The sequence below is a fragment of the Cetorhinus maximus genome, chromosome 24 (assembly GCF_964194155.1).
Source record: "Cetorhinus maximus chromosome 24, sCetMax3.hap1.1, whole genome shotgun sequence".
In the NCBI taxonomy this organism is placed as follows: Eukaryota; Metazoa; Chordata; class Chondrichthyes; order Lamniformes; family Cetorhinidae; genus Cetorhinus; species Cetorhinus maximus.
The window spans coordinates 2,617,251-2,626,321 of NC_135902.1; positions in this window are offsets into that span (position 1 = coordinate 2,617,251).

Consider the following 9,071-nt stretch of genomic DNA (forward strand, 5'->3'; position numbering starts at 1 on the left):
CCTTGAGCATTTTAATTACCCTTTTGAATATGGATGGAGATTTTATAATGACACAAATTGATATGAAGTGGAAAGACATAGATTTAAAGAACCTGTGATTTATGAGGAGACAAAATAATATTTCCTCTTCCTATTTATACCTGTGGTTATGTTCGTTGACAACTAACTCTGCATTCTAATTAATCATTTAATTTGCAGCAACCAGAAAGCTAAAGGCAACCATAAGAACAGAAGAAAATTGGAGGAGCAGGAAATAGCCATTTGACCCGACAAGTTTTGATTGTTTTATATTGAGCCCAATCAGGTTCACTCACCTTTTCCGCAAATCTTTCAATCACTTCTCTCTCCAGAAGCAAATCAATTTACATCATCATTCTGCTTCATTCATCGGCATTCCTTAATTACCTATTCTAGAAGGCTGTAAAAAGTTCCATTTGACTTATGTCTTACTCCTGGTTTTCATTTTTTTAAACTTCTGTGTACTTATGCAGTATTTGAAACCTTTAGTCAAGTGACAGTTTTCCTGGATCAACTTTGTTAATTTTGTTCATAATCTTGTGGCATTGAGTTGGAATGAAGTACGTTATAAGAACTTAAGGAATAAGGGCAGGAGTAGACTGTATGGCCTGTGAACCCACTCCGTCATTTAATAGCATCATGGCTGACCTTGGGCTTCAACTCCATTTTCCCACCTACTCCCCATATCCCTTGATTCCCTAAGAGACCAAAGATTTGTCTATCCCAGTCTTAAATGTATTCAGCGATGGAGCATCCACAACTCTCTGGGATAGAGAATTACAAAGACTCACAACCGTTTGAGTAAAGGAAGTTCTCCTCATCTCAGTCCTAAAGGATCGGTCCTTTATTCTGAGACTGTGCCCCTGTGCTCTAGATTCTCGAGCCAGGGAAAACAATCTCTCAGCATCCACCCTGTCAAACCCCTTCAGAATCTTGTATGTCTCAATGAGACCACCTCTCGTTCTTCTAAAGTCGAGAGAATATAGGCCCAATTTACTCAGCCTCTCATTATAGAGCAACCCTTTCATCCCAGGAGCCAAGTTAGGGAACCAGCTGACTACAAGCAAGAGGCTTATCTGGCTATTTAAGCAGTCTGAGCGCGTTGCTCCTTCTAACTCCTATTGCAGCCTTTTAAACTTGGAGCATCCAGATTTTGCTTAGGAAACTAGCATGCCGATCTGAGGGGCAGATTTAAGTGACTACCTGCTCTCAATCCACCCCCTCAATCAAATAAAAATCCTGCCCAAGGATTCAATTGAAACTGACAACATTGTCGTGCAGGAGAAACCAAGTGTGGTCACTAGATTTGAACTTTAGTTACTTGCCGAGAGTTTAGCATCGATACTGTTGTTGCTGATGTCACGACCCTTGTAGAGACTAAAATAACTTTTAAAAAGTGATGAATTTCCCAAAACCACCAACAGAAATTACTGAAGGACAAGATTTCATGTTTTAATACTTTTACTGTACCAAGCAAACTAAAATCAACATAGATCAAACATTAATTAACAGGCAACTAATAAACCAAACTAAAAAAAATGTTCTGAATTAACGCAATCAAGATATGTCTTACAACCCTATTTGCTGTGCATCGCATTTCTGCCAGATGTGTAGCATTACGAGAACAGGTCCAATGTTACTTGAGGCTCTACAGCAAGCTCACCTCTCCCTGCTGTGCTAGATTGAAATTTCCAAATTTTGAAAGTCGTTTGACTCAGCTTGCGTCTTCCAGATTCGATTTTCACCAGCAAGACCCACCTCGGCAACTCCTTGTTCTTTAAATCTCCAAAAGTTCCATCAGTTCTAACCCCTTCCTTTGAAACAAAAAACAACTTTCACAAGCATCCCACTTGTTGAGTAACACTAAACAGTCCTTTTCTGCTCCACACAGCGGTAGTAGCTTTGTCTCTCTCTCTCTCTCTCTCAGTGTCTGCAACAGTAGTTGTCCCTTTACTGTGAGCTACCATGGAAAGGTGTGAAAACTGTCATTTGATTTCAGTAGGTTTCTGTTTGAGCTTCACCTACCTGGCAACAAGATTACGTGGCTCCTTTTCTGAGTTGGGGTGCTTCTGGAATTCCCAATTTTACCTTAAGTTAAAGGAGACATTTTAAAACATAACCATCTTGTAAAGCCCTGAGTTTGTAACACTGAATCAAAAAGCATTATTTGTACTCCTGTTATTATTGAAAAAGCATTTCAGAGTTTTGTAAGGTACGAACTATATACTCAGACAATTTTAACCAGGAAATCTGAATTTGGTCAACTCTAAAGTTTTGGAAGGTGTGCACCCTGGGAAATTCAGATTCAGATTCTGGTTTGTTGTGAAGTGGGTTTATGGATGTAAGTATAGTTGGTTCTGCCTATGTGAGTTAATTACATTTGGAGTGAAGTGGGCTGCAAGCTTGAAATTATCAAAAGAAGCTAGGTGTAGAAATGTGCTTTAAACACTAATGAGTAAACATGGATGCTGGCTTAGCATGTAAGGTGTGAAGGGAATTTGCATTTTTAGATAAATGAAGAGATTGTTTGGATTTCAAAGGGATGTTTATAACTAGCCAGATAAGCAAGGCCAAGGTGCGTGTTTATTTTTTCCAAAGGTTACTGACAATATTGGCTGCATGAAAGATTTTATATTATGAGAAAGATACAGTTTCAAAGACATATAGAACAATAAAATTTACATATTAAAGAGAGAGAAGCATATATAGAGGAGAATGAAAGGCTATGGAAGGAGAGGGCCATGTAAGATCTAACAAGAGTGTGTGGAACAGCCTTCAAGAAGCCTCCAGCCATTTGTGCATAAGTCGACTATGTAAAGTAACTGATGTGGGAGAAAGCCATTTGGAATTCCACTGTCAAGTGGGTATTGTGTTAACTTGCTGGTTTTGTTTTAAATCTAAAATCTATTTTGGAAGGTTGCCTTAAAAGGGGTCCCTAACTGTGAGTCAGGTTAATTAGGAATTTTAGGAGTTGTTACAGTATTAAGTAATTGTAGTCTTATATATGTGCTTGAAATCTTTTATCTTGTTAATAAATATTTTAATTTAGTTTTTAATAACCTTAAAAGGTCTTGGTGGACTCATTACCTCTGAATTCAGTGCACACATCTTGTAATAAATGCAAATTGCAAATCTGTTGTGATCGCGAGACCAAGTTTTCCTTGTGGATTTGGCCCTCCTGGCACACATCATCTGCCGCGTTATAACAGTTGCCTATGTTGAAACAAATTTTCTTAGCTATTTGTCTTTTTCATCTTTCATTTGTTGACACCTGACATGGGTTTAAAGTACTTCGGGTTAATGAATTATTCAGCATCAATCCACAATTTAAGAACATTCATTGCTAACAACAACCAGAACAGAACAACTGACTTCAATGGAGGATAAACCAGGGTGAGATTTTACACAAAATTGCATTAATTTTGTCAGTATTCTGACAGGCGAATTAGGTTAAAATTACATGTTCCCTCTAACTTCTGTTTGCTATCCATGGCTGCTTTCTTGCACTGCAAGGACCCTTTCAGATTGACAAGCAGTGGAGCATGTGCACATCTTAAAGGGAACATTGCTTGTGTGTGGCCTGTTTGCTATTTTTTCAAAGGGTCCCTTCTAGAATAATCCGACATATAACTTAAATTTTTAATATTTTGGAAGTTGTTATACATGTATGAGATGAAAAGCATTTCATACATGCTGACACATTGCAGCTGGAATTCTATTTGCTTGCCCGCTGGTCTGAGTAACAGCCGAGTTTAAAGTGTAAGGAGCTTTGCTCAATCTGGATGTAAACTAACTGCACTCAAATCAATGCCCATTCTGCACAGACCTCATCGGTGACATCATCAGGTTTGCACATTCCTCACTGAAATTGCTTGCTCAATGATGTGTTTCCAGTATAAGGATTTCAAATCTCTTTCACTTGCACCACTGCCAAAAGTGCATTTGTTTTATATTTTGCAATGCTAACACTTTTTATCACGACATGAACAAATTGAATCAAATTTTGATGTGGGAGCACATCACAACAACAAGAATTTATATTTATATAGTGCTTTTAACATAATAAAATATCCTAAAGTATTTCAAAGGAGCATTAGAAAAGAAAATATGACGCTGAGCCACATAAGGAGATATTGGGGCAAATGACCAAAAGTCGGTCAAAGGAGCATCTTAAAGCACAAAAGCAAGGTAGGAAGGTGGAAAGGTTTGGGAAGGAAATTCCAGAGCTTAAGGCCTAAGCAACTGAAGGCATGGCCATCACAGTTGGAGCGATTAAAATCAGTGAAGCTCAAGAGGCCACAATAGGAGCAGAGATATCTCAGAGGATTTGTGGGTCTGGAGAAGATTAGAGGGATGTGGGAGGGAGGTGAAAGCATGGAGGAGTTTGAAAACAAGGATGAGTTTTTAAAACTGATACATTACTTAACTGGGTTTCAGTACAGGTCAGTGAGCAAGGGGGGTGATAAGTAAAAATGGGGAGTTAGGACACAGGCAACAGAGTTTTGGATGACATCATGTATAGAGAGGGTAGAAGGTGGGAGGCCGACCAGCAGTGCAGTGGAATAGTCAAGTTGAGATATAACAAAGATACGAATGAGGGTTGCAGCTGCAGACGGCGCTGAGACAGGGGTGAAGTTGGGCAATGTTTGCCTGATGGAAATAGGCAGTCAAAGTGATGCTGTGGTTTATGTGGTCAGAAGATCATCTTGGGTCAAATATGACACCAAGGCTGCAACAGTCTGGTTCAGCCTCGGACAATTGCCAGGGAGAGGGACGGAGTTGGTTGTTTGGGAACAGAGCTTGACCGAGGGACTGAAGACAATGGCTGCGGCCTACCCAGCATTTAGTTTTTGGAAATTTCTGCTCAACCAGTACTGCACGTCTGACAAACAGTCTGACAGTTAGACACAATGGTGGATTTGAAAGAGGTGGTGGTGAGGCAGAGTGGGGTGTCGTCAGTGTACATGTGAAAACTGATGCTGTGTATTGGGATAATGTTGCCAGGGGGCTGCAGGTAGAGAAGAAATAGGAGGGGGTCAAAGACAGATTCTCGCGGGACACCAGAGGTAATGGTGTGGGTGCAGGAAGAGAAGACATTGCTGTGCTTAGGAAGTTAAGAATGGGACCAGGTGACTTCAGTCCCACCCAGCTGGACAATGCAGAATGGAATTGCACCCAAGTTTCATTTTCTGAATGTAAAAGATTGCTTTTGGTTAAGAAGCTACAGGTCAGATTGTTCCATCTGGACATTGAACTATCTGAGTCATGCTTCAAGCACCGAATCTGTAGTTTTTCATCTTTCATGTTTTTTTCCCCCAAGAACATTTAAACAAACAGCATTACGTACAAACATACTGTACAAATATATGAATTGGGATCAAGAATCGGCCCATCGAGCCTGCTTCCTAATTTGATAAAATCATTGCTGATATGATTGTGGCCTCAACTTCACTTTCCTGTCTACCCCCTAAACCCTTTGACTCCCCTTGTCAGTCAAGAATCTATCTAACTCAGCCTTAAAAATATTCAGTGACCCTGTATCTAGTGTTCTCTGGGGACTAGAATCCCAAAGGATCACGACCCTCAGACCCCCACCATTAATTGCCTCAGCTAATTGCCTTCTGAGAGTTTGTCTGGTAGCGCCTCCTGCAGGTAGATGATATCTCTCCTTTACATTTCATTGATCAAGGCCTCGAGAGCAGCACTGGTAAATCTTGGAGCCTGCTCTCTACCACGCTGTGCCTTAATTCAGTATTCTTCTTACTGACCATCTCCTTTGCAACCAGCTTGAACACCTGCTCCTGCCAGAATGCACCTCCCCTTTAAGTATCCCCCCTTTGAGTAGTGTAGGCAAGCTTTAAATGGGCCAAAAGTAAAATACTGCAGATGCTGGAAATCTGAGTTAAAAACAGAAAATGCTGGAAATACTCAGCAGGTCAGGCAGCGTCCGTGGAGAGAGAAACAGAATTAATGTTTCAGGACAATGGCCTTTCATAAGTGGTGCTAGCCTTTCACAGTTTTACAATATTTGCTCAGGTATACAGTCACTCAGCAGCGTGCTTAATGCTGTCTGCATTCCAGAAGCATTCAAAGTGTCTGGCAGCATGAAGTCTGCATGCTGTCTGAATCAGTAACAAGATCACACATTGCGATCCCAGCACCTATTCTTGTGACTTGTTGAATTTTGTGGCCAAGAGATCAGCAGCTGAGGGGGACTCTCTCCCTGTCTTTCTCGATCATGATTGTACTCGTCCTAGCAAATTTGGAATTTAGCACCAGCGTCCAAACCCACTCCCATCTCCTGACTCAAAATGGTGATTTCGCACTCACCCCGGAGTGGCTCTACATGGAAACGGTAATATTGACAGAAGCAGTTGCAAACATGCGCTCCATAACCACATTGAATTCGAGGAAAGCAATGTTGTCTCATGGCAATTTTCCTGGGCCACTGTCACTTTGATGGCAACACAATGGCATCCTGCCCCAGGGTGGGGTCACCAGCTTCATGGAGGCTGCTCACTGCAGCAGCCAGTGGTGGTGGGGTGGGGTGGGGGGGGGGTCATTGGAGCTGGTCACTGTATCCCCCATAGAGGAAGCTGCAGGAAGGAGAGGCTACCCTCGCTGTCCAAGCGGGCCACCCGTACATACCTGCCTGCTTGGCCCTCAGAATTTTAATTTAAAACCCACCTCTCCAAGGGAATCCCTATGTTAAAGTGTCCTCTCGATCTCCAACCTGCCTCAGTAGCGCTCACCTCTCCTGCTGGGGCTCCAGATCTGATTTGGATCTACATCCTGCCCACTGCCATTAATTGAATGGCCAGCCTAGAGGCCACCTCTGGGAAAATAGCTGAGCCGGTCCCACAATCACAAGTGTGGATCAGGAATCCCCCCCCCCTCCATGTCATCCTGACATCAGAGTTCTGAAGCCCGTGGTAAAATCCTGCCCAATGTGCGCAGAAAGCCCAGTGACGGGTTTCTCACAATCCTGCCCTGTTGGATCTGCTGCAGCTGTCAGCTGGTCTGAAGGTCAGAAATTAAAATCACAACTTTTCCGATCAGAAGCTGAGAAGACTGTAACAGATTCCACAAGATTTGGGAACCTGGGTTATTAAAGATGATCAATGCAATACAAAGCTCACCTGTGTCGCCGATGTTGAGAACTCATTGAAGGAGACGGCAATTCACAAAGTTAAAGCAGACAAATCTCACCAATAACTTCTCAGCTGTTCATCCAATGTGATAGGTTGTAGTTTCCCTAGGCAACTGCATGTGTGTTGAGCTGATTCAGGTTATCATCCTTTCACTTGACATTAAAACACAATTATACATCATATTTATGCACACTATATATATATATATACATGCATGTTAAATGTGTGAAGAGCAAGCCTTCCATCTGAAGAAAAATATCCTTAGGGTACAGTTTAGACCAATGTTGATGGCATGAGGTGACGCCAATCCTGCTGGGATTCAGGAGATGTTTTAGGCTCACGGACCTATCATTGATACTGTTTGGAAACAGCAATCAACAAAGGCAATAGAATGTTGAACTTCAACTGCATAGTCAAAACATTTGAATACAAGTCTTACAAGTTAAACCCAGGCCCCATCTGGCCTGTCAGGTGGGAATGAAAGATCCCATGGCATATTTCGAAGAAGAGGCAGGAGAGTACCCACTGTGTCCTGTCCACTATGTATCCCTCAATAAATGTCACAAAAAACAGATGTTCTAGTTATTGTCACATTGCTGTTGGTGGGGGCTTGCTGTGCACAAATTGGCTGCCGCATTTCCTACATTACATCAGTGACTAGGCTTCTTCATTGGCTGTAAAGTGCTTCGGGTCATCTGAGGTCACGAAAAGCGCTATATAAATGCAATTTTTTCTTTCAGAGGAAGTTGTGATCGTGGCTCTTGTTGAAGACATCAGCACTTCAAGGGGTATTACATTTGGGGATGGGGTTGATGGAGACTGCTGGGTCAAAGAATTATAATTACAGCACAAAAACTGGCTCTTCAGCCCAACTGGTCCCTGCTGGTGATCTCCTTGGAGAAGGGAAGATTAAGGGGAAATTTGATAGAAGTGTTCAAGACCATGAGGGGTCTGTGGAGAGCAGAGAGGAACTGTTCCCTTTGGTGGAAGGATCCAGAACACTGATTTAGGGTGATTGACAAAAGGAGCAATGGCAACATGAGGAAAAGCTTTTTTGCGCAGCAACCAGTTAGGATCTGGAATTCGTGTGGTGACGACAGATTGAGGCCTTCAAAGGAGAATTGGATCAGAAAAAAAAAGAGAAAAATTGGAGGGCTCAGGGGTAAAGGTGGCCGGGGAGTGGGACTATAGTGAGTTACCCGCAAAGAGCTGGTAGAGACAGAATGGGCTGAACGGCCTCCATCTGTGCTGTGACCATTCTACAATATGATTATTCTGCACAGGGTCGATAGTCAGTTCCAAGGAGTCATAGGGACTCGAGACATTAACTCTGTTTCTCTCTCTCTCCACAGATGCTGCCAGAGCTGCTGAGCTATTCCAGCCTTTCCTTGTTTTTATTTTGTATCCATAGCCTAATCCGTCCTGGACCCATCTCCCTCTCCTCCCGCAACAAACAGCTTCGTCCCCCCCCCCTCCCTCCTTCTCCCTCTCCCCCTCCTCCTCCTCCTCCCCTCGCTCCCCCTCAGTTCCCCCCTTCCCTCCTTTGCCCCTCCCCTCTCTCCCCCTTTCCACCCACTCTTTTCCCCTTCCCCCCTCTTCTCCCCTTCCCTCTCTCCCCTCTCTCCACCTTCCCGCCCTCTCCCTCTCTCTCCCCATCCCCTCCCCCCTCTCTCCCCCTTATCCCCTCCCCCTCCCCCCTCTCTCCCCCTCCATCCCTCTCTATCCCCTCTCTCTCTCCCACCCCCCCTCTCTCCCCCCCCTCTCTCTCCCCCATCCCCTCCCCCCTCCCCCCTCCCCCCCCCTCCATCCCTCTCTATCCCCTCTCTCTCTCCCACCCCCCCTCTCTTCCCCCCCTCTCTCTCCCTCATCCCCTCCCCCTCCCCCCTCTCTCCCCCTCCATCC